We start from the raw sequence: 25,590 nt of genomic DNA on the forward strand, positions 1-25,590 counted from the left end.
TGGGGTCAAGAGACTGGGGTCTGTTATCCAGTGATATCCTATGCAACACTGAAAAGCATTTAAACACAATTTTTCACTGCCTGTTTTAGGTGCTTCACATAACGCAAGGAACTTTCTAACCCAAAGAGGGATTATTTTAATGCTCTTTACCCATATTATTCATACCATTATGTGTCACCCCAGATTCACCAGGGTACAACAATAAAAATTGCAATAATGATTGTTGCTAATGCCACTATTAATTATTCATGTTAGTGTCATCCACTAAAGTCATTCTAGAATTCCCCAGGTAGATTTAGGCACTTTCTCTTCCATACTACTATCTCATTACCTCTTCCTTTTTCCCTTCTTTCTTCAGTGTTGTTGTACCTCTTTGTTATCTTGTCTCTTCCACTAAAATATAAGCTTCTCCAGGGCCTGTGCCTCTTATCTGTGTGAATACCCTGGCACTTTTTAGCACCGTCTCTGGGCACAAAGCAGATAGATATTCAATGATGTTACTGAATGAAAGAATGAATTTGATTATCTTAACTGTAGCTCTTTAGACCATATGGCTTTTCAAATAATTTCTCACTGGATATTTAGCCACATTCTGCCTTTAGGTACTTAGGCATTATTCCACTGGAGGGTGGGTGGACATTATACATCTGTTTATGTTTAAAGAAAGGGATTCCAGTTGAATGTCATTTTACAGACTCTCAGATCTGGCTTTTTGTTTTTGTTTTGTTTTGTTTTTTAAGAATTTATTTCTCTTTTTTTGAAGGAACTCATTGTCTTCATGACTTGACCCACCCAGCCTCAACTCTCCTTTTGCTTGCATATGTATGATGCAGCACCATTTTGGGGCAGAATTTTATAAAGAGGAAGACACTCAATCCATTCAGGAGACAGGTAAAAGAAGAACTCATATGTTACTTTGGTTTCTGCTATTTTTTTTCTCTTCTCATTAAGATTTGTTACGATAGTTTGTGTGAAGGAATCTGAAGGCTGAATTTGTCACCATGGGATACCCGAATGGTTGTGGGTAGGGGGAGAGGTTGGATGTGAGGATTTGAGGAAAGAATTTGGATCCAGGACCAGCATTAGTTCATTTGCCAACTGATCAAATGTCCCTTTGGTTCCCTGAATTTATCCATGAAATTTGTATCTTGGAAAAACTGTATTTGATGTTGGCAGGACACAAATTTTATGTTTATGAGAGTTGAGTTTTTAGCATCTTGTGTTCTCTTTTCTCAAGTACTCCATGTGTTCTGAATAATCTTACCTTCTTCCCAATCCACAGTAGTGAAGAAATGCTGTTTGGGGTGTGGAAAGATCAAAAAACATTAGCTTCAGAACTTGTCTAATTTTTTTCCATTGGCCAGGGACAATGCCAGATTTCCCATCTATTCTGGATATAGACAAGCCAGTAACATCCACATTAATCTAGATTATGTTGACTTCATGATGTTCTGACAACATGTAATATTCTGTGTCTTGTTTAATCGTGCAATAGATGGACACTTCTCACTGAGTCATTCACTCACCATATTCCAAGTATGGAACATTTGATCATGCTTTTCTCCCTCTTTGCAGATGACATGATACTGTACATAGAAAACCCAAAAGACACCACCCCAAGATTGCCAGAACTCATACAGCAATTCAGCAATGTGGCAGGATACAAAATCAATGCCCAGAAATCAGTGGCATTTCTATACGCTAACAATGAAACTGAAGAAAGAGAAATTAAGGAGTCAATCCCATTTACAATTGCACCCAAAAGCATAAGATACCTAGGAATAAACCGAATCAAAGAGATAAAGGATCTATACCCTAAAAACTACAGAACACTTCTGAAAGAAATTGAGGAAGACACAAAGAGATGGAAAAATATTCCATGCTCATGAATTGGAAGAATTAATATTGTGAAAATGTCTATGCTACCCAGGGCAATTTACCCGTTCAATGCAATCCCTATCAAAATACCATGGGGGCAGCCTGGGTGGCTCAGCGGTTTAATGCCGCCTTCAGCCCCGGGCATGATCCTGGAGTCCCAGGATCGAGTCCCACATTGGGCTCCCTGCATGGAGCCTGCTTATCCTTCTGTCTGTGCCTCTGCCTCTCTTTCTCTCTCTGTGTCTCTCACGAATAAATAAATAAATCTTAAAAAAATACCATAGACTTTCTTCAGAGAGTTGGAACAAATCATCTTAAGATTTGTGTGGAATCAGAAAAGACCCTGAATAGCCAGGGGAATATTGAAAAAGAAAACCAGAGCTGGGGGCATCACAATGCCAGATTTCAAGTTGTACTACAAAGCTGTGGTCATCAAGACAGTGTGGTACTGGCACAAAAACAGACACATAGATCAATGGAACAGAATAGAGAACCCAGAAATGGGCCCTCAACACTATGGTCACCTAATATTCGACAAAGCAAGAAAGACTATCCATTGGAAAAAGGACAGTTTCTTTAATAAATGGTGCTGGGAAAATTGGAGAGCCACATGTAGAAGAATGAAACTAGACCACTCTCTTACACCATACAAAAAGATAAACTCAAAATGGATGAAAGATCTAAATGTGAGACAAGAATCCATCAAAGTCCTGGAGGAGAACACAGGCAACACCCTTTTTGAACTTGGCCACAGCAACTTCTTGCAAGATACATCTATGAAGGCAAGGGAAACAAAAGCACAAATGAACTATTGGGACTTAAAAAGCTTCTGCACAGCAAGAGAAACTGTCAACAAAACTAAAAGACAACCTACAGAATGCTTTTAATATTTATATGGAGTCATGGATATACATGGGAGAGAAAATCACACCAGGAGAAAATAAAAAGGCTACACTTGAAGAATACTAATACTACAGTGTGAAGGAATGAACTCTCTTAGGTAGGAAGAACATTTAAGACCAACTCAGATGACTGAGCGAACATATTTAAGGTTCACTGTGGTGCAGGGGTAGTTGAGATTCATTTAATTATATACAGATGTTTATTAGCTAACTGTCTGCCTAGCACTGTGCTGGGTGCTGGGGTATATACTTTATTCCCTAATGGAACTTAAGAGAAATAGTAAACAAGTGAGTGTGAGTGTGAAGAGCGTCATGAAATACATGGCCCATGGACCCATGGGGAGAATATGGGAGATGCATAACAGAAGAGCTAACCTCAGCCATGGGGGTCAGGATGATCTCTTTGTGGAAGTGATGTTTACACTGAGGCCTGAAAGGTGAGTAGGACTTGGCCATGGTTTGAGGGTAGTTCATGTGTGTGTGTGTGTGTGTGTGTGTGTGTGTGTGTGTGTATGTGTGTGTAAGTACAGGAGAATGGTCTTGGAGAGGGCTTTTTAGATAGCATGTGTAGGGGGTACAGATTACATGAGGCAAGAATGAGAATGGTGTGTTTGAGGAACTAAAAAATCCAATTTAGCTGGAGTATGGGGTGGGGGTGGGTGAGGTAAGGTTAGACAGGTAGAATGATGCATGTATTCATTTGAAGTCGGGAAGGATTTTCCACTGACTAGGAAATAATCCCCAGTCACAGATGTGACAAGAAAGGAGTCTTGTACCTGAAAACAAGTCAAGGGAGTATTGAGTATGGGGGCAGGACAAGGGCAATTGATGCAAAGGAAATGGAATCATATAGTTGGAAGATTTCAATGAATGTTTTCATTGCTTTAAGGTGTCAGAAAGGGCTGTGAGAAGCCTTGAGTAAGTACTCAAGGGCTGTTTTATTGGGATTGGTATTTTGCATATTCATGGAAACTAGACAGTGGGCTCTCTGAGGGAAGAACCCAGTCTTTTTGCTCCCTTATAAAGCCCCCAAGCTTACCAAGTTTTAGCTCATTGTTGGCTTTCAATATATATTTGTTAAGTTTACAAATGAAAAAAAATGAATGAGTAAGAGGATGAATGATTATGTCAAAAATTATCTTGGTTGTGCCTTTGCCAGATTTGCTTTGCCATTCCTCCGGGTTGCTTGGAGACCTCTGAAAGCTTTTTAAGTAGCTCTGCTCTGATGCTTAGTTCTAGAACTGATATCATAGGGCAGCTTTGAACTTCCCAGGTCTGTTTCTGTCCTGACCTCAGTCCTTGGAACATACTTTGTTCCAGTTGTGGAATAATAAAAAGCTCTGTGGTTCACAGATTTAACTTGTTATCCAAAAGATGGATCCCTTGTAACTTCTTTAAATTTTGTTTCCAGGGTGACCTTTTTAATCCCATAGATCATCTTAATTATAAAGGCTCGGTTTTTCAAGGGACCATGACAGTTTAACTCATCATGGTGATGAGAACTAACATTTTTGAAAACTCACAGTGCACCAGCTTACATTGCTTTATTTCATCTCGGTATTATTACTATCTCTTTTGTACTGATGGGAAAACTTAAGTTCAAAGGTAATTTGCTTAAGATTTCAAACTAGCAAGCCATGAAGACAACACAGACACCTTATTCTTTTGGACATTTTTCCCCACTAGTTTTTCAGCAGGCATCTAATTAGTACCTCAGGCAGCTTATACCTGAATCTTTCATTTCTTTGTTTGCAGCTATCAGAGGCAACAGTGAGCGATGCTAGAACTAATTCTCAAGATTATAGCTTTATGTTTTATATCTGGAGATGTAATACTTTAAAGGAATGAGCACATCTATAATGGTATAATGTCAGTTGTTATGGAAAACTTATCAAAGCACTGTTCTTGTGTAGGAAGGCCTTTTCATGTTCCTCAAATTTTATGAGAATATAATATAATGGAAAAATACCAAAGAGGAGGTAGAAACCCATGGCAACCCACTTAACTCACTGTCTAAATCTTTTTCTCTGTAAAACAAACCTATTATTGTTTTTCCATTGAATCACAGGGCTTTTCTGAGTATCACATGCTAAGGTTTTTCTGAAAGTACATTGTAAACAGTATATTACAATGTATGTATGTATACCATATATATGTGTGTGTGTGTGTGTGTATATATATATATATTGTACAATGTATACCTTATAGCTGTGTGTGAGTATACATAAAAATGCATCAGCTTACCTTTACCAAAAATAAAGAGTTCAGTGCAGAAGTATCAGTAAGATGATCTCCAATGTCCCTGTTGCCTAGTTGGTCAAATTACCTGAACTGTTCCTCTCTCCATTCCCATATATGGCTAATCATGCATGATCCCCATAACTTTCAGGCACAATGTATGGAAAAATTAGAACACAAGTTAGACAAGTCTTTGAGGAAGGCTGTGCTATAGAATTATGACTAGTTCTTTCAGGTTCTGTTTGGTGTACACAACATATGTTTCTGCAACATCAGAGTTTTAAGGAAACCTTTCCATTCTCCTTCCATGATGAGTGGCCACCAGAAAGGGAAATAGGGTAGATGTTCTGGAAGGTGGAAGTCATGGGAAAGGATGGGAAGTACAAGGACACAGGAAGGTGGCACTTAGGGAATAATTTGGTTTTCCTACAAGCCAAGATAGTAGAGTAAAATGAATAGAGCAGAAGAGACAAAACAAAAATATACCTAGTTCAGATGTAGGGATTCTATAGGAGAGGAGGTTGGAACAAGAAGGGAAATGCAGCCAGAAACTGAGTTGACAAAGGGCCTTGACAGAGAGGACAAGTAGTTTAAATTGTTTTCGGAAGGCAGTGAGGAGCCAGGGAAGGGGCTAATTCAATTAGCATAATGTAATAATAGTATAATAAGCATAATAGAATGTCCCTATGGTAAAGGGTGGAGATCAGCAAGTGTTAAGTGTAGCATATTCTTATAAAGCTCCAATTTGGTATTATTATTTTATAAAAATAAAAAACTTGTTATTTCTCTTCTTCCCTCTCTCTTTGAGTAAACCTCTTTGAAGAAGAAAACTCACAAATATACCACCATGATGGAATTTAGAAAAACTAGAAGCATGGAGCTAGATCGAAAGTCTCTAGTAGGTGGGCTTTTTACAGCTTAATGTGAAAGGAAATAATGATACCCTTATAACTTTGCAACTTTGATCAGTCTAAGGGTGTTTTCTCGATGCCTTTTTACCCCTTGTCCATAGGAAAGCCAATCAAAGTTGTAAGGAAAGGGGTTTGGGAATGGCTTAATCTAAAGGCCAGGACTTCCTACAGCCCTGGAACTCCATACACTGTGGAGCTCTTGTCTAGACTCCTCTAGAAGCCTTCCTTGTTGGGTCCTATGTGTGCATGCTGGTTCCCACCTCAGTGCTCTGCCTCTCTTTTCTGGGAAGGAGAACCATGCAGGCGGCACCTTGCTGAGGCCATATGTGAGCTCCCCTAGCCTCCCCCCTCCCTTCTGTGGTGGTGAGACCTTCAGAAGAATGCTGAGGTCTGGGGTCTCCACCCTGAGGTACCCAGCAGTAACTTCAAGGAGCTAATGAGTAAAGTACAGTAACAGGAATAAATCCCAATGAGCTTATTAAAAAACTGAACCACAACTTTGGCAAGGGCAGGAACCATTGTCTGGAACTTGTTTGCCGATTTGTAGAGTGTTGCATGCCTTCAGTGCATCCTCCACCCACCCTTTCAGAACAGACAGATTAGCAACAAAAGATAGATTTTCAAAGCTCCACACAGCTGTGATTTACACTCCACTTCGGAGATCATTAGAATGGCTGCTCATTGGGATTGTAAAGGGTTCCAGCCAATCTCTGTTCCAGTGGACCTCCTGGGACTTTTGCTGTGGTGTGTGTGGAGAGCGGAAGCACTCTGATCCAGCCTCCATCTCTTTTGCAAAGGCTTCTTTGTAATTTCTTTGGGCTTTATGAAACTATTTCTTGACCCCCACCACCTACAAAAGCAAGAAACTCTTTTGTCATGGGAATCTATATCACCAACAGCATAGAATTGCCTCCAAATTGCCTTTTTAAAAAAATTCTCCCTGAGGAAGATCCTGTTTTCAGAGCATCTATAGGGCTTAAAGTACTTTTGAGAATATCAGGGAATTCATATCCTTTAAGGGTATGTATCCTCGGTGGGGGTAGGCTGCAGTTTTGTCATCTCTAAGTGGTTAGTTCTAGTCCAGTTCCATGTTAATGAGGCCAGTGTTGGAAGGTGGAAATCCCAGGTAAAAAAATACACAGGAGAAAGTCACAGGTGAAGATACTCTTTTGGAGAAGTGTTTGGTGGTGTTTACTGAGGCTGAACATGTGCCCACACTATGGCCCAGAAGTTGTACTTCCAGGTATGTACCCAGCAGAAAGATATACAAGATACCCAGTAGAAGAATGTTCATAGCAGTGTTATTCATAATAGCCAAATCCTGGAAGCTACACAAATGTCCATTGACAATGGAAAGAATAAATTATGACATTTTTACACAATGGAATTATATATAGCAATTGGAATAAATGATCTACAACTAAATGCAAAAACATGGGTAAATCTCAACAAATACTGTTGAGTAAAAGAAGCCAAGTACAAAAGAACACACACTGTGTGATTTCAGTTTTGTAAAGTACAAAACCAAGCTAAACTAATCAATGGTGTTAGAAGTCAAGAGAGTTTCTATTCTTAGGGGGTGTGTGGTAAGCTGAGGAGAATGTGAAGGGGGGGCTCCTAGGGTGGTGATTTAACATGTTCAGTTTATTGAGTGGTATTTGCACTTTTCTGCATACGTCCTTTCGTAAAACACGAAAGGAATCATGGAGCTGGGTTAGTTTCATTCTGTTACGTGATGACATTGTTAAAGTACAACCTTAAAAGGCACCTAGGAAAGGTATTATTATTGGTTGCAAGAAAGAATGGAATTGGGAGGTCAATTCCCTGCAAATCTATCAAAATGAACAAACAAACCAACTAAATCCTAAAACCAAAGGTTTTTGAAATCCCTGTTGATTGGTATCATCACCTCACACCATCTCTGGTTTATAGACCTTTTGCCTGTGTATAATCAGAGCACTTTAGGCATGTATGCTCCAGTGACCCAATGACCCAACGGAAAAGACCACGTGTCAAAGGCAAGTGTTTGCCCAACACAGCATCACGTGAACCCAGGTAACAGCATCTGTTCCCTGCAGCAAGAGGCTTTTTGCCTGAATTTGGTGATCTCCATATATCATTTCTGTCATCACTACTGGTAAAACCAAATTCTCATTCTTTCTTGAAATCCAGAACACTTTCCCTGGAATTGCCACTGCAAATTCACTCGAATTTGCCTAATAGAAGAAATGAGACTAAAAAACTTTAGTGTTAGTTTTTTCCACACCTACACTGAACAATAAGGAGTTCTTCCAGCATGGAAAACATCTCTTTGGACCACTCCAGAATGTACATAAAATCTATATTGTTGCCACTTTTACAAGGTCTTGGGATGGACTTTGATTTGTGTGTGTCCAACCTAGGATTGTTGTATGGAACATGTCCCTGTGTTATAATTCCTTTTTTTTTCCTTTTTAAAAAAGGCTCCCCACTCAGTGTGGAGCCTGACACAGGGCTTGGACTTATGACTTTCGATCAAGATCTGAGCTGAGATCAGATTAAACACTTAACTGACTGAGCCACCTAGATTGTCCTGTTATACTTACTTCTAAATCAATATTTACTGACTGTCTACAATGCTAGAGACACCAAGGGAGTCAGAACACTTGGGCAACCATTCCCGTTTCTGTCCATAGATAACTATTTAACCTTTGTGTCTTCTCTATCATGGTAGTGAAATTAGAGGAGCAAATATATTTTCAATTATAAAATAGCAATCAGAAGCATGGATTTCGAGATGTATAAACCAGAGTTTGAATCCTGGCTCAGATATTTAATTGCTATATGATATGATCTTGGCAAATCCCCTAATTTCTTTAAACTTTGGTTAAAGTAGGAATAGCAGTTATAGCTACCTCATGGATTTTTTTTGGTTGGTTGGTTTTGTTTTTTTTTTGTTTTGCTTTTGTTTGTTTGTTAAGGATTAGATGTTATTAGACAACAATTCTGTCTTGCCCTAAATTGAACTCATAGCTGGATTCAGAGGAGCCAGAAGCTATTTCTTATAGCACTTCTGGTAGACATGACAGCATTCCTTCCAGAGCTCAGGTCCCTTCTGCTGGTTCATTGTGGCCTATGTGCTTTGCTTCTAATGACTCCATCTCCACCAGAGGACTGTCCTTGGCTTTCTAGAACTGCTTAGCCTGAACTACACTTAGCCAGTGGTGGATTTATTGGAGTATGAAAGCCCAGATTTCTGGTCTTGAGAAGGGCAGTCTCTGTTGTTGTAATTTGTGCTCCTGATCTCTCTGTGGGACTAGAACTGAGGCTTGGACTTTTCTTGGTCTTGCTCTTGCTTGATTACTACTGATTACCTGTTTTAAGTGACTTATCCTACTTCCTTACCAATTTCTCCTGAGAACACTTTCTTAATAAGTTTCTTGGATGTGAATCCTCATTTCAGAGTCTGCTTCTGAGAACCTGAGCTAAGATGGTTCTTTTTGCTACATACAAACTACAGTAAAAGTTTCCCTGGGCAGTAGCTGGACTTGAGAACAGATACAGCTGTTAGATGCAGAGGTAGTTGAGAGTGGCTGCCTATTTTTCTGTAAAACAATTTCCAAATGAGATCAGTGGTTTACAAAAACAATACTCTAACAGTGCCACACATTGTTCCATTCAACAAATGATTATTGAGTTAGTATCATATGTCAGTCCCTATACAAACTAAGCTGTGCCTGGGCATCTGACCTACAGAAAATGGGGAAAAGTAGATATTTTTTGTTCTAAGACACTACATTTTAGGATAATTTGTTACACAGAAAGAGATAACTAATGCAAAGAGCAAAAAGGTCAATTTGGTTGGAAGGAAGTGAGTCGTAGGAAAGGAGGCCAAAGAAGTAGTGTCATTATGGTGGACCCAGACCTCATCCTTTAAGACTGAATCAATAGGTCTAGGGGTACCTGGGTGACTCAGTTAAGCATCTGCCTTTGGCTCATGTCATAATCTCAGGGTCCTGGGGAGTCAGGGTCCCTGCGCAGTGGGGATTCTGCTTTTCCATCTCCTTCTGCCCCTCACCCCACTTGTGTGCACATGCTCTCTGTTTCTCAAATAAATAAATAAAATCTTCTTAAAAAAAAAAAAAAACAAAGACTAAATCAGTAGGTCTGATTCAATAGGGCTGGGGTCTGGGGATCTCCAGGATTTAAAAATCTTAAAAGGTGATGCTTTTCATGGTTGAATACCTCGTAAGTTCCCCTGCTTATTAAAACTGCCACCTACTAGTCTGGAATGGTCTGCCTCTTTCTTCTGTCACCCTCTGTGTTTGGGGACAGTTTTGTATCCTATTCAGGGAACTCCTGGGGTTACAAACCAACAAGCAGTAATTTTCTTATAGCCCAGTGCCACACACTGGGTTGAGTTCTTTACATAATTATCTTTTAAAATATTATAACTCTAAAAAGTACATATTAGTCCCCATCGTGCAGAAAAAGAAACTGTGGCTGAAAGTGGTTAAATGAGCCAAGCTTTCATAGTAAGTGGCAGAGTCAGGATGGGAATCAGGTCTGTCGGCCTCTAAAACTCCAAACCACAACCCTAGACTTTTTCTTTCTTTCTTTTTTTTTTCTAGGCTTTTTTTTTCTAATTTAAAGATTTTATTTATTTATTCATGAGAGACAGAGGCACAGAGACACAGACAGAGGGAGAGGGAGAAGCAGGCTTCATGCAGGGAGCCCGATGTGGGACCTGATCCGGGTCTCCAGGATCACGCCCTGGGCTGAAGGCAGTGCTAAACCACTGACCCACCCGGGCTGCCCAACTTTTTCTTATAAGAGGGGTCAAGTCATTGTGAAGGTTGGCAGAATTAACTCTTAGGTTTTCTATCCATATGACAGAAGAATGATGACCCATTTCTGAGACTGATGTCCTAGCTTGTTAAATCCCAATTTAACAGAATCTGATGCAGACACTGTTGTTTCCTATTCTCTCCACTTTAAGTGCAATCTCGTGCAACCTAGCCCTGATTGTTACTCCTAGTATTCTTTCATTCATTCATTCATTTGTTCCTTCATTCAATGTTTGTTCGTTTGTTCACTCACCCGCTCATTCAAATTCAATAAATGTTTATTTAGTGTCCACTATATAAAGGCACTTGACTAGATACTATAGCCCCAAAGATGAAGGGCCACAGGCCCACCCTCAAGGATTTATCTTCTGGTAGGAGGAGAAGGTGAGTGCAGTGGATTTTCACAAGTGGATAGTTAACCTTTGTACGGTTTGTCTGCCTTGCATCTGTTCTCCCTTCTTCTGATAGCACTTCAGTTTCTCTTTGTGGAACTAAGCCCATGTATGGGCTTTCCCTCTTAGCCCATGTATGTGGGTTGGTGTGGATCCACTGGTGGGCAGGCAAAAGATAGAGGTATGGCCAAGCAGAGCCTCCTAAACTCTGGTCACATCAGTTGTTTGAGGATGAGGTGTGTTTCAGACAAGGGCATGGAAGCTCATCCAGAACTGATGAAGCTCTAAGAGAGAAAGCACTTTTTTTCCCCCCCGCTTGGGTTGCTGGGAAAGTAAGCTTCAGCTGGGGACCTACTACTAGAGAAATGTCTGATATGGAAGCCAACTCAGAGAGAGTAAAGAGATGGATGAAAAGACAAAGTCCTTATAATGTTGTTTGAACATTTACTACATAATTATTATTGACTTAAATTGCTTTCAGGCGGGGTTCTGCTAATTGCTTTATAAAGGGACATGCCATAAAGGACTAGTTTCATGCCATAGGCCCAGAGGAGGAAGTGGAATAGAATTTCATAGCCTTTCAAGGTAACAGAAATGACTTCGAGCTTATTCTGCAATTTGTTTGGATTAACAAATGCCCATCAACTGGTAAGTCAAATTTGAGAACAAGAGTAAAGAGGAGGATTTGTTCTACCAAATATGGAAACATTAAATCATAGTAGTAAAAACAATATAGTATGAGAAAAAGAATAGGAAAAGAAATCCATGTAATAGAACAAAGAATTAAAAATAGACCCATGTTTATTTGGAAATGTGGTATATGGTAGATGTGGCACCACAGATATGTATGCCATTGGTTTGTTTAACATATGGTGTTAAGGAAATGAGGTTAGTGTATGGAGAAAAATTAAGACAGATTTCTATATGATACTAAAGATTAGTCTTCCAGAAGAATTAAAGACCTAAATGCCAGTGGAACTATATAAAGCTAATGGGAAAGAGTATCTTTGTGGGTTTGGAGTGAAAGAGGCCCTTGCTAATCAGACCACCAAAAACACAATTCATAAGGTAAAACAGTTGGTGCATTTCACTACAACTAAATTAGAGGATTTCTCTTCAATGTAATCACTATAGTTCATGTTAATAGATTGTTAATAGGCTAATAGAGAAGATATTTGCATTAAAAACAATAATAAGGGATTGAAATCTAGGTAAGAAAAGGAATTCTTATAATTCAACAAGGTAGATTGGGGAACTCAATGGAATACATTCAAAAAATAGGAATAGGCATTTCACACAAGGAGGGAATCTGAATGGCTAACAGGTATATGAAAATTTGCTCAAACTAGGAAATAAGGGATATGCAAACTGAAATAACAATGAAATATTATTTTATATCCCCAGAGTAGCAAAAATGGACAGTATTGGTGGGGATCTGGAGACATTAGAACTCGTATGTAGTACTGGTGAAATGTATGTTGGTGTAATCATTCTGGAGAACAATTGTGCAGTATGTAGCTAAAGTGATGTTTGTGGGTATACCTTATGACCCAGGAACCTCAGGCCTCAGTAGATCTCATAGAGTAATTCCTGTACACTAATGAAAGGGGGGGGCATATGCAAGGATATTCATTAGAGCATTCATTAGAGGCAGAGAATGGGGGTTTGAAAGCCAAGAATAAAATAAATGTAATGAAACTTCCAGCAAAGTACCATCTAAGAAATCATATACACACCATACACTATATACTTTTCAAAGATAACCCCTCCACGTACATACCCATATATAACATTTATATACATAAACACATATATGTATATGTATCTCTGTATCTTCCTACCTATCTGAATCAAACACATAAATGTGAGTGCCTTTAGGGTGAGGGGGGGCATAGAGAGAAAGTGAGGGAAATGTGAATGATCAGGTATAAAAGCAGAATAATAAGAGAGAAGCCTTGCATGTACTGCTAATGAGAGTATGCTGTGAATGTAGGCATATAATAACTCAACTCTCCAAATACTTCAGGTTCCAAATAAAATTATAATTCACATTAAAATGTAAAAGATGCCTTAATTGAGGAGAGGGATCTGACCCTAGTCTCATCCTACCCAGAAGTACCGCGTGCCCTTAACTGTCCTTTAAGTGCCATGGAATAGATACTGTATTTTCCCAACTACCCTGATGTAATAGGGAGAGTGATTTTAGACCCCATCTATAAATAATTTTCATGCATTGAAAAGTAAAGCAATGTGCAGTTGATGTTTTGCTACTAAGATTAGATAGGAAACAATTTTTTTTTAAAGCAAACAATTTGTTGAAAATCAGTCTGTTTATTGTCTAAAATCTTTTGCTTGAAGCCAGTGCATCTGATTTATTTTTAATCTGCAGTTTGGGGTTTTCTAAAATATTCAATGGTATGCAAGTTTTAAAAAAATTTAATTCCAGTATAGTTAACATACAGTGTTATATTAGTTTCAGGGGTACAATATGGTGACCCAACAATTCTATACATTACTCAGTGCTCATCATGACAAGTGTACTCTTAATTCCCATCACTTATTTCACCTGTTCCCCTCACCCACTTCCCCTCTGATGACCATCAGTTTGTTCCGTTTAAGTGAGTCTATTTTTTGGTTTATCCTTTTTTTCTTTGTTCATTTGTTTTGTTTCTTAAATTCCACATTTGAGTAAAATCATATAGTGTGGTTATCTTTCTATGCCTGACTTAGAATCATACTCTCTAGATTCATCCAGGTTGTTGCAAATGGCAAGATTTCATTCTTTTTTTATGGCTGAGTAATATACCATTATATATAGGTACACATAGTAGTATGAAGTTTTAGCTGCCCTTATTAGCATACATAAATGGTACTGTGTTTTTGTCCAGGTCTGAGATAAAAGAGTCACACATCATGAAGAAAACTATTGGGTTCTAAAATATATCCAAGCACTCCTTTCTGGTTTTTGTGCTCTGAGCCTAAGTCAATATTCTTATAGGACACACATACCTTTCGTCACATGAGACATACCCAAACACGCTGTCCCTTTTTAGTTATGAAATAAACCCTACAAACATACAAGCAACATGATGCCCATGGACCTAGCAAACCGTATCACAGGAAATCCCAAGGAGGTTGTGTTTTAAGAGCACTAGGACTTTATATTTGCTGTTCTTTGCTGCACTCCATGCCTATCATAGTACCTTTTTTCTTTATTTTTTTTTTGTACCTTTTTTCTTTTTAGCTGCTCATGTTTACTTACAAAGTTACTTCCAAATACTGTTTCACATAAATAGTTCTAAACAAGATTTGTCATCATATTCTCTTATGTGCCATGAAGCCTCTCTCCAGAGCCAGGGACAGATGCTGTAGGGGATTCCTGGGTTCCTGGGGAGCTCCGCCGTCTCAGTAGGTGTGGAACAAAGATGCCCTGTGTGGAGGTTTTCCTGCCTTCCCTCCGGGACCTGCTCCACCCTGGGGTCAGCTCTTTACCTGGACCTGCAGATGCATGAACATGCCCCGCTCAGAACCAGCCTCTGCTGCACCAAGGCAGGCGGCACCATGTGAGGGAGCCTTTCAACGACTATAAATAGTCAATATATAAATGAATTCTCTTCCCCCTCCCTCCCTCTCTCTCTCTCTCACACACACACATGCAAGCATACACTTATTTGTCTTTGGTCTCACAATTCACTTTTTCTTTTGTTTCTCCCTTTTTAGAATTATCCTGTCAACAAACTCTTCACTAAAACCTCTTAATGTACTGACATCTGTGAGAGTGGAATGGGAGAATAAAGGAGTTATAAAATACAATTCTCATGACTGAGAAACGTAGGATCTAATGGGGCAAATATATACAAGCAAGGCATGGGAATATGAACCAGGAAGCTTTCCGTACCACATCACACTGTTTGAAAACTTATGAGAAAGAGAGTGAGTGGCTGCATGGAAGATGAGGAACTGCCCCCAGCTGGCCTACACAAAGCACTGGGGCTTTGGTGGGTAGAGGGAGTAATTGGAAGAGCTGGCCTGGGGCAGAATCTTCACAAAGGTTTTCTGGGGGAACCAGAGTTTGAGCAAGTCGCTGGTGGAGGCCTCACTGTTCTAACCCACTGCTAATGAGAAAGCAGCTCTTTGATGCCAGGAGAGGCTGCCGAGCAAGCACAAGGACTTAACGGTTTCCACTGAGCTTCTGCAGATGCGTTCTCTAAAGAGTGGGAAACTCCATCCCAGACCTCCATCCCAGTACATTAGGAGGTTTTAGACCTCCTGAGGAGGCCAGGAGGGTGCCCATATACATGAACAGGAAGACTGTGGCAAAAAAAAAAAAAAAAAAAAAAAAGAAAAAAAAAGAAAGAAAAGAAAAGAAGAAAAGAAAAGAAAAGAGCCAATAATACAATGATGGAAATCCTCAGCTTTGTGTCCAGGGAAAGCTTGGTTTAGCAATCACTGTGAGCGAGTGGAACCGGCTCAACGAACGTCAGCAGCTTGAAGACATCTGGTCTTTATTTTTGGACTTTTGTACACTGAGGAGGATTATGGTTGTATGATGTAGAGGCCATTTAGATCTGTCAATCTACAGAGTGTCTTATAATAGGAATCCCTCACACTTAGAATAGAACTTTGTTCTCCAAAGTCTCCTTGAGATTTTCAGATATTAACTCTTTATCCCCCAAAGTGACTTTCTGAGGCAAGCTACTTGAAGAGTTGTTCTTCATAGAGAAATTGGGGTATGGAGTAGTGATGGATTTTAGCAAAGGGTGACCTGATATTTGCTGGAGCCCCAGGGTCTTCAACATCCCATGGCTGCCAAAAATAATGCTTCTGTGCCTCCTACTGAGCCCCGTGGTCTTCATTTCTTTTCTACTTGCTTTGCCTTCTCTCTGGCTTCTGTTTCTCTTTGGTCATCCTCTACCTGGGCTTGTTCTAAAACAAATTATCAGTCTAGTAAAGTCATTGATACTTACTTTCCAACTGCTGCCCTTCCGTATCCAATGGCCAAGGACCCGAAGTCTCCCCCTAAGCCCAGTTTTGTCTCTTTTTCCACCCTCTTGCCCCGGAGATTCCTGACTTTCCTCACTTCCCTCATTAACACTTGTGTAGAGTTCCATTGCCCATGGCTCTGATAAGTGATTGGCTATTTTAGATGATTTATTTGTAGCAAAGCTGTTACTGTCCTAAAAATGGCTTAAAGGCCTCCTCCACCAGATAACATTTACATTTTCATTGGGGATTTCTTTTTCTTTCTTTTTTTTTTTTAAAAATTATTTATTTATTCATGAGATACACACAGAGAGAGGCAGAGACATATGCAGAGGGAGAAGCAGGCTCCATGAGGGGAGGCTGATGTGGGACTCAATCCCAGGACCCCGGGATCCCGACCCAAGCCAAAGGCAGACTCTCAGCCACTGAGCCACCCAGGCGCCCTTCAATGGGGATTTCAATGCCAAAGAAGTCACTTGAGGATTCCTGCACTTTGGCGGTCCTGGCCCTTGATTCTCTCCGCATCTGGCTGCCCACAGAGCCCACCTTCAGAGCTGGTACCTGCTCTCAGGTTGTGGCTTCCACAAGCTGATTGGACTTTTTCTCACATTCCAGGGTGTTCTGTTTACATGGCGTCTTTTAATATTTAAGGAGCAAAGGGCACAAGAAAAACCAGGTAGAGGGAAGGGGGGAGAAGGAACATTGCAAATTGAATAGAGGGCCAGGCCCCCAGGCTCAGGTATCTAGTTTGTGGGAAGACCTATTGGGTACCAGTGATATTATTGTCCATTAAGAAAATCCATAGGCTTTTTAAAAATGCATTTTCACCTTAATATAGCAGGAGCAGCCACTCTGCCGTGTAATTCCTGAGGATTTATGGCTGGTTAGGGTTAACGGTCTGAGGTGTTACTCCTTTCTGTGCCTCATTAATCCTCCGGAAGCGCCTGCGCTTAGGTGGTTATTTGGCTCCAGGAGTGCCTCAGAGGCACCTCTGTACCCACGCCAGCTTCCCAGGGGGCAGCAGAGGCCCCACCGGCTGGCTCACAGCCCCTGCTCAGGCTCTTTGTCTGCCCCACTGGGTCTCTCGTCTCTCTCTCTCTCTCTCTCTCTCTCTCTCTCTCTCTCTCTCTCTCTCTCGTCTCTCGAGCCCAGCTTAGGGATTGTCTGCCCCAACCCACCCCCACACCCCCAGGGCATTACCGGAAGTTTGAAAAAGACAAAATGTCCTCTTCTAAGAAAGAGGAAGGTGAGTGTGATCCTCCCCGAGTCGTGGGTGTCAGAGGAGACTGGTTGACAAAGGGACAGAGACAGTCTCTTAGCAGTACAGTGTGCTTTCTGACAGTCAGAGACCACAGTCAAGTGTCCTGTGCCTGTCTGGGCCACCCCTTTCCCTTTCACCAACGTGAGTTGAGTACTGAGGCAAGAGTGCATGTATCCGGGACACAGCCATTTACAAAAGCCACAGGGCTCTTACCTTCAGGTTTTCTACATTTGATAGCGTGCTTGGGATGTGTGTGAGAGAGGGCCTGACAGTGAACAAGTACACATTTAATCTTTTCACAGCACTGGGACTCAGAACAGGTGTGCCTATACCCATTTCATAAATGGGAGATCTAAACCTTGAAGAGGTTTTAAGGGAACTGGTGTATACATTTTCTCATCTGTCAGATGGATTCACTGAGGGCATATTGTGTTCTAGATCATCTCCTAGGCTTTGAAATGTGAGGATGACTAGGGTATGGACCTTGCTTTCCACAGCTCGAAGTGTAATGGGAAAAGAGCCACAAACACACATTCCAATCTAATAACCGCTACAAAGGGGCCTGTGCTTGTAGAGTGGGGGCCCTGGATGAAGAAGCCCTGAACCTGCCTGAGGAAGTCAGGGATACAGGAAACAGAGTTCACCCAGAGACAAGTGTGAGGCTTCCTCCTGGTAGTGGCATGCAGAGAATGTGCTCAGAGACACTTGTTGGATTGAATTGAACCAGCTTTTAGAGGTCTGGCTTACTATCTGGTTTAAAAAGAGCCCCCAGGCCATCAGAAATATTCAAATTAAGCAAAAAACAAAACAAAACAAAAAACAACCTCTTCTCCTTACAAACTGACTTTGAAATTGGTCACTGTACTTTTTGTTCAGCTTCCCTGCTTTTATGTGATTAATTAAAAGCTGAGTAGCTGTGAACTTGCAAGACAAATGGCAAATTATTTATATCTTACTTATTAATATAAAATGTCCAGAAACTCTTGCAAGAGTCTGCTGCATCCCCCACCCCCCCATCATTCCCACATACCTACCCCGCCTCTGTTAGACTGGTCCTAATTAAAAGTGCGTCTGCTCATCCTCAGCCATAGCAGGGTAGAAGGAACCATGGGACCAAACTCAGGAAACAAGGACTTGTGTCCTGGGCCCACTATTAGCTAAAAATCTGACCTTGTGTAGGGCCTCTTAATCTCTTGGTGTCTCAGTTTCCCTAAGCTGTCAGTGGGATCTTCATGCCTGTTCTACCTTATAACATGAGTCCTTCTGAGGATCAAAATGGTTGTGACATGTAACAGAGATTAAGAAGGAGCAAAAAACTCTGTACACTTAGGGGATGTCATTTACAATTACCATAGCATGCCTGCTGACAGATGCTAGACATTTGCTAACTTAGTTTGGTTTCTGGTGTGTGCAAGGGAGTATCAGACTTCTCATATTCCTTTGGTGTCAGAGGGGTGTGATGTGGCCCCAGCAGCTGAGGGCAAACATCCCACTTTAGCATTCTCCCCATCCAAGGGATGGATTCCCCCTTAAAGTCTCAGCTTCCCCAGTCTAATAAATTATAACAAATGGTCTCATTTTTCTTTGATAAGTGACGACCCCTGGCTGCCTCATCTCCTTTCAGGCTGCTACGGCTTCCATGAGCTGGCAACTCCAGTTCTCCTGGACTTTGGCCAGGCCTGCACAGGAAGACCGCGGAGATCAGGATGAGGGTTATTCATATCCTCTGCAGACACCTTCTCGTGTTCAGTGTCGGCTTGGCTGGCATTACAGGCGGAGGGAGCGCTGAGCATGGGCGCGGAGGGGGTGCAGGAAGGAAAGGATGGGTGGCGAGAGTTCTGTTGCCAAGCTTACAGGGTTCTAGGAGGAAAAGTGGGTTGAGGGGGAAAGCAGAGACAGAGGATGTAATAGCCAGAGCCAGATATTTTATTGGCACAGACAGAAGAAATAATATTTATTTCTTCTATACATAGAGTGATCGTGCTGTCCACATCAAACACTGAGACTGTGGAATGAGATTAAACAGATCTATTTATGACAACGACAGGACAATAGAGTCTGAATATAGATTGGGAATATCCTGGAAGAGTGTTATCTTCTATCTATGACCTCTCTCTTCTATCTATGACCCCATACCCTTCCATGATTTCAAAGTTACTGAGTAGGCACAATTGGGAAGTCTTTTTTGGGATCTTTCTACCTATCCCTCTTTTTGCTTGCTTCAACAAGTACTTAGTGAGCACCTACAATATGTGGGGCCAGGGGCAGTTGCAACAGAACCCTACCCTTAGGTAGGTAGCTTAATGCGCTACTGCTGTTGTCTTCAAATTTGTAATATTTCTTCAACAGGAGCTCCCAAAGCTTGATTTTGGACTGGGCCCTGTTGATTATGAAACTGTTCCTGTGTGGCATATCATAATTAGGTGCTGGAGATACAAAGGTGAAAAGACAGGTGTTTCCAAAGTTCCTCCCTAGCTGTCACCAGTCTGCTGCCCAGGCAAGACCCCAGGTGCTAGACATAGTGTGCTTCATGCAGTCATCCGCTCAGTGTGGTCTTAGCTAACTGGGAGTATGAAAAGTTTCTTCTGAATTAATTCACTAGAAAACATTACAAATTATGTAAATATTTTCTTTGTTATAAAAGTGGTTGAGGGGATCCCTGGGTGGCACAGCGGTTTAGCGCCTGCCTTTGGCCCAGGGTGCGATCCTGGAGACCCGGGATCGAATCCCACGTCGGGCTCCCGGTGCATGGAGCCGAGCCCGCTTCTCCCTCTGCCTACGTCTCTGCCTCTCTCTCTCTCTCACTGTGTGCCTATCATAAATAAATAATAATAATAATAAATAAAAGTGGTTGAAATTACTATAGAAAATTAGGACTATGCAAAAAAAAAAAAAAAGGAAGAAAATATAAATCGATCCATGGTCCCATTACCCATATGCAGTAGTTATCTCAGGGTGGTGAGGTATTGGCTATTTTTAACTTTAATTATTCTTATTTATATTTTTAAACAAACATAGGATCCCACTGTATTTGCAATTATATAATCCTGCCTTTTCACTTAAAATTGCATTCTGGCCTTTTTTTTTTTTTTTATTGGAGTTCAATTTGCCAACATAGAGCATAACACTCAGTGCTCATCCTGCCAAGTGCCCTCCTCAGTGCCCATCACCCAGTCACCCCAACCTCCCACCCATCTCCCTTTCCATCACCCCTTGTTTGTTTCCCAGAGTTAGGAGTCTCTCATATTCTGTTACTCTCACTGATATTTTCACTCATTTTCTCTCCTTTCCCCTTTATTCCTTTCCACTAATTTTTATATTCCCCAAATGAATGAGACCATATAGTGTTTGTCCTTCAACGATTGACTTATTTCACTCAGCATAATACCCTCCAGTTCCATCCTTGTCAAAGCAAATGGTGGGTATTTGTCGTTTCTAATGGCTGAGTGATATTCCATTGTATACATAGACCACATCTTCTTTATCCATTCATCTTTCGATGGACACCGAGGCTCCTTCCACAGTTTGCCTATTGTGGACATTACTGCTATAAACATCGGGGTGCAGGTGTCCCGGCGTTTCACTGCATCTGTATCTTTGGGGTAAATCCCCAGCAGTGCAATTGCTGGGTCATAGGGCAGATCTATTTTTAACTCTTTGAGGAACCTCCACACAGTTTTCCAGAGTGGCTGCACCAGTTCACATTCCCACCAACAGTGCAGGAGGGTTCCCCTTTCTCCACATCCTCTCCAACATTTGTTGTTTCCTGCCTTGTTAATTTTCCCCATTCTCACTGGTGTGAGGTGGTATCTCATTGTGCTTTTGATTTGTATTTCCCTGATTTGGCCTTTTTCTGTATCATTAAATAATTTCCAAAAACAGTATTTTATATTGGTAGCATTCTATCACAGGGATGTACTATGATCTATTTTCTTTTTTTTTGAAGACATCTAGATTGTTTCCAATTTTTAGCTGAGGTAAATGTCACAGGGATACAAGGATATTGGATGGATATCCCTGTATATAAATTTTTATCTGCTTCCTTGGTTATTTTCTTGGGATAAATTTCAAAAGGCAGAATTACTGGCTAAAGGATATGGAGAGTCATAGCACGTATACAAAGTGTCTTCCAGAGGATGATGACAACTTCTAGTCTCACCAGGATGTGAATAAGAGGACTTCACAAATCTTCCAATACTGGCTATTTTTGATTTCTAAAATGATTGGTTGTCCAAGTTTACTGGTGACAGCATTTCTTTGATTACTTATTAGATTGAATAGGTTTCTCATGTATGTATTTGCCATATAAATGCCTCTTTTGTAGGGTGTCCAATCACAACTTTTATTAGAGTGCTTTCTGTTTCCTTGGTATTTATAAGTTAGCTATCTTTTAATTATCTTAGTTTTTTTAACATTATTGAACATGCAGAATTAGGTAAAAGTGGCTAATAATAAATGCATATTTAACATATTATCTCTGCTGAAGATTACCTTCACTAATTCTTTAAACTCGAGGAATTATTTTCTCTGTAAAAACTTTGTTGTGTGGCACCTGGGTGACTCAGTTGATTGGACATCCAACTCTTGATTTTGGATCAGGTCTTGTTCTCAGGGTCCTGAGATGGAGCCCAACTTTGGGCTCTGTGCTCAGCAGGTAGTCCGCTTGAGAGTCTGTGTCTCTCCCTCCACCCTTCCCCTCTGTTTGTGCTCTCTCTTTCTCTAAAAACAAACAAAAATATCCCACAAAGCTTTGGTGGTGTTCAATATGGGAATGAGTTCCTGCAAAGGAAATGAAATTCCTGTAATGGTAAGAATTCCTGTGAAGGCTAAATGAACATCCACCAAGAGTGATGCTGATGCTGAGGGGATTCTTGCACCAAGTGAGAAGTTGGCTAACTGAATCGTGTCCATCATTTTTTACTCTTTCTTTAGTTTAGTGGCAGAATTTCAAATACCATTTTCTATCTGGTAAAGGCCCTTCCAGTTGTGATCCGTGAGTAGTTACATCCAAGTACATTTAGGCCTCCTTGGGTCAAGTAAGTTATTGTGTTAAATAATAATAAATGAGAATAAGTTCCAAGTGCTATGATCAAGAGGATCACAATAAGTATTTTAGGGAGTAAAAAAGAAAGGATCCTATGAGGGCTACAGAAATCAGGGAAATTCCCAAACCAGACAAAGACCCCACCAAAAAGGAGAATTATATCCCTGATGAACATGGATGCAAAAATTCTCAGCAAGATACTAGCCAATAGGATCCAACAATACATTAAGAAGATTATTCACCATGACCAAGTGGGATTTATCCCCAGGATGCAAGGCTGGTTCAAAACTCGTAAAGCAATCAATGTGATTGATCATATCAGCAAGAGAAAAAACAAGAACCATATGATCCTCTCAATAGATGCAGAGAAAGCATTTGACAAAATACAGCATCCATTCCTGATCAAAACTCTTCAGAGTGTAGAGATAGAGGGAACATTCCTCAGCATCTTAAAAGCCATCTACGAAAAGCCCACAGCAAATATCATTCTCAATGGGGAAACACTGGGAGCCTTTCCCCTAAGATCAGGAACAAGACAGGGATGTCCACTCTCACCACTGCTATTCAACATAGTACTAGAAGTCCTAGCCTCAGCAACCAGGCAACAAAAAGAAATAAAAGGCATTCAAATTGGCAAAGAAGAAGTCAAACTCTCCCTCTTTGCAGATGACATGATTCTGTACATAGAATACCCAAAAGACTCCACCTCAAGATTGCTAGAACTCATACAGCAATTCGGCAGTGTGGCAGGATACAAAATCAATGCCCAGAAGTCAGTGGCATTTCTATACACTAACAATGAGACTGAAGAAAGAGAAATTAAGGAGTCAATCCCATTTACAATTGCACCCAAAAGCATAAGATACCTAGGAATAAACCTAACCAGAGAGGTAAAGGATCTATACCCTAAAAACTACAGAACACTTCTGAAAGAAATTGAGGAAGACACAAAGAGATGGAAAAATATTCCATGCTCATGGATTGGCAGAATTAATATTGTGAAAATGTCAATGCTACCCAAGGAAATTTACACATTTAATGCAATCCCTATCAAAATACCATGGACTTTCTTCAGAGAGTTGGAACAAATCATCTTAAGATTTTTGTGGCATCAGAAAAGACCCCGGATAGCCAGGGGAATATTGAAAAAGAAAACCATAGCTGGGGGCATCAAGACAGTGTGGTACTGGAACAAAAACAGACACATAGATCAATGGAACAGAATAGAGAATCCAGAAGTGGACCCTAAACTTTATGGTCACCTAATATTCGACAAAGCAGGAAAGACTATCCTGGAAAAAAGACAGTCTCTTCAATAAATGGTGCTGGGAAAATTGGACATCCACATGCAGAAGAATGAAACTGGACCATTCTCTTACACCATACACAAAGATAAACTCAAAATGGATGAAAGATCTAAATGTGAGACAAGATTCCATCAAAGTCCTAGAGGAGAACACTGGCAACACCCTTTTTGAACTTGGCCACAGTAACTTCTTGCAAGATATATCCATGAAGGCAAGAGAAACAAAAGCAAAAATGAATTATTGGGACTTAATCAAGATAAAAAGCTTCTGCACAGCACAAGAAACCGTCAACAAAACTAAAAGACAACCTACAGAATGGGAGAAGATATTTGCAAATGACATATCAGATAAAGGGCTAGTATCCAAGATCTATAAAGAACTTATTAAACTCAACACCCAAGAAACAAACAATCCAATCATGAAATGGGCAAAAGACATGAAGAGAAATCTGACAGAGGAAGACATAGACATGGCCAACAAGCACATGGGAAAATGCTCCACATCACTGGCCATCAGGGAAATACAAATCAAAAGCACAATGAGATACCACCTCACACCAGTGAGAATGGGGAAAATTAACAAGGCAGGAAACAACAAATGTTGGAGAGGATGCGGAGAAAGGGGAACCCTTTTGCACTGTTGGTGGGAATGTGAACTGGTGCAGCCACTCTGGAAAACTGTGTGGAGGTTCCTCAAAGAGTTAAAAATAGATTTGCCCTACGACCCAGCAATTGCCCTGCTGGGGATTTACCCCAAAGATACAGATGCAGTGAAATGCCAGGACACCTGCCCCCCGATGTTTATAGCAGTAATGTCCACAATAGGGAAACTGTGGAAGGAGCCTTGGTGTCCATCCAAAGATGAATGGATAAAGAAAACGTGGTCGGGATCCCTGGGTGGCGCAGCGGTTTGGCGCCTGCCTTTGGCCCAGGGCGCGATCCTGGAGACCCGGGATTGAATCCCACGTTGGGCTCCCGGTGCATGGAGCCTGCTTCTCCCTCTGCCTATGTCTCTGCCTCTCTCTCTCTCTCTCTCTCTCTGTGACTATCATAAATAAATAAAAATTAAAAAAAAAAGAAGATGTGGTCTATGTATACAATGGAATATTACTCAGCCGTTAGAAACGACAAATACCCACCATTTGCTTTGACGTGGATGGAACTGGAGGGTATTATGCTGAGTGAAATAAGTCAGTCAGTGAAGGACAAACACTATATGGTCTCATTCATTTGGGGAATATAAAAATTAGTGGAAAGGAATAAAGGGGAAAGGAGAGAAAATGAGTGGGAAATATCAGAGAGGGAGACAGAACATGAGAGACTCTTAACTCTGGGAAACGAACTAGGGGTGATGGAAAGGGAGGTGGGCGGGGATGGGGGTGGGGGTGACTGGGTGAGGAGCACTGAGTGGGGCACTTGACAGGATGAGCACTGGGTGTTATGCTACATATTGACAAATTGAACTCCAATTAAAAAAAAAAAAGAAATCAGGGAAATCCTTCTGGAGGGAGTGAACCTGGAGTGAATCAGTCTGTGTGCTGGAGAGGGTGTGGAGGCTTCCAGGTACAGAAAACATCAGTATGACTTGTTGTAGGCTATGAACCCAGTTGAGGGGTGGCCCTGTGTGTTTGTCACCAGTCAAGTCTAGGCAGAAGAGGCTTGATCATCTTGAAAACCAGAAATTCTTTGGAACACCAAGTAAGGAAGAATGCTTCCAGAGCTAAGGGAAATTCCAGTTGGGGATTCCACAGTGCAATTCTGGTGTTAAGGCTCAGTCTGTTTTGTTTAGATGTCCTAGATTATATTTTGTAGCTCTGAGACCTTCCTGGAGGCCATCATTCTGGAATAA

The 25,590-nt window shown here is 40.9% G+C and overlaps 1 protein-coding gene across 1 annotated transcript in view; it reads left to right on the plus strand.

Moving 5' to 3' along the window:
* Nucleotides 1–25,590, plus strand: part of PAPPA2 (pappalysin 2) — a 456,471-nt gene that overhangs the window by 62,209 nt on the left and 368,672 nt on the right. The window contains exons 2-3 of the mRNA XM_072830732.1: nucleotides 764–891; nucleotides 1,576–3,217. The gene's annotated coding sequence lies outside the window, so the exon portion shown is untranslated. The remainder of the gene's footprint in view (nucleotides 1–763; nucleotides 892–1,575; nucleotides 3,218–25,590) is intronic.

The sequence above is a fragment of the Canis lupus genome, chromosome 6 (assembly GCF_048164855.1).
Source record: "Canis lupus baileyi chromosome 6, mCanLup2.hap1, whole genome shotgun sequence".
In the NCBI taxonomy this organism is placed as follows: Eukaryota; Metazoa; Chordata; class Mammalia; order Carnivora; family Canidae; genus Canis; species Canis lupus.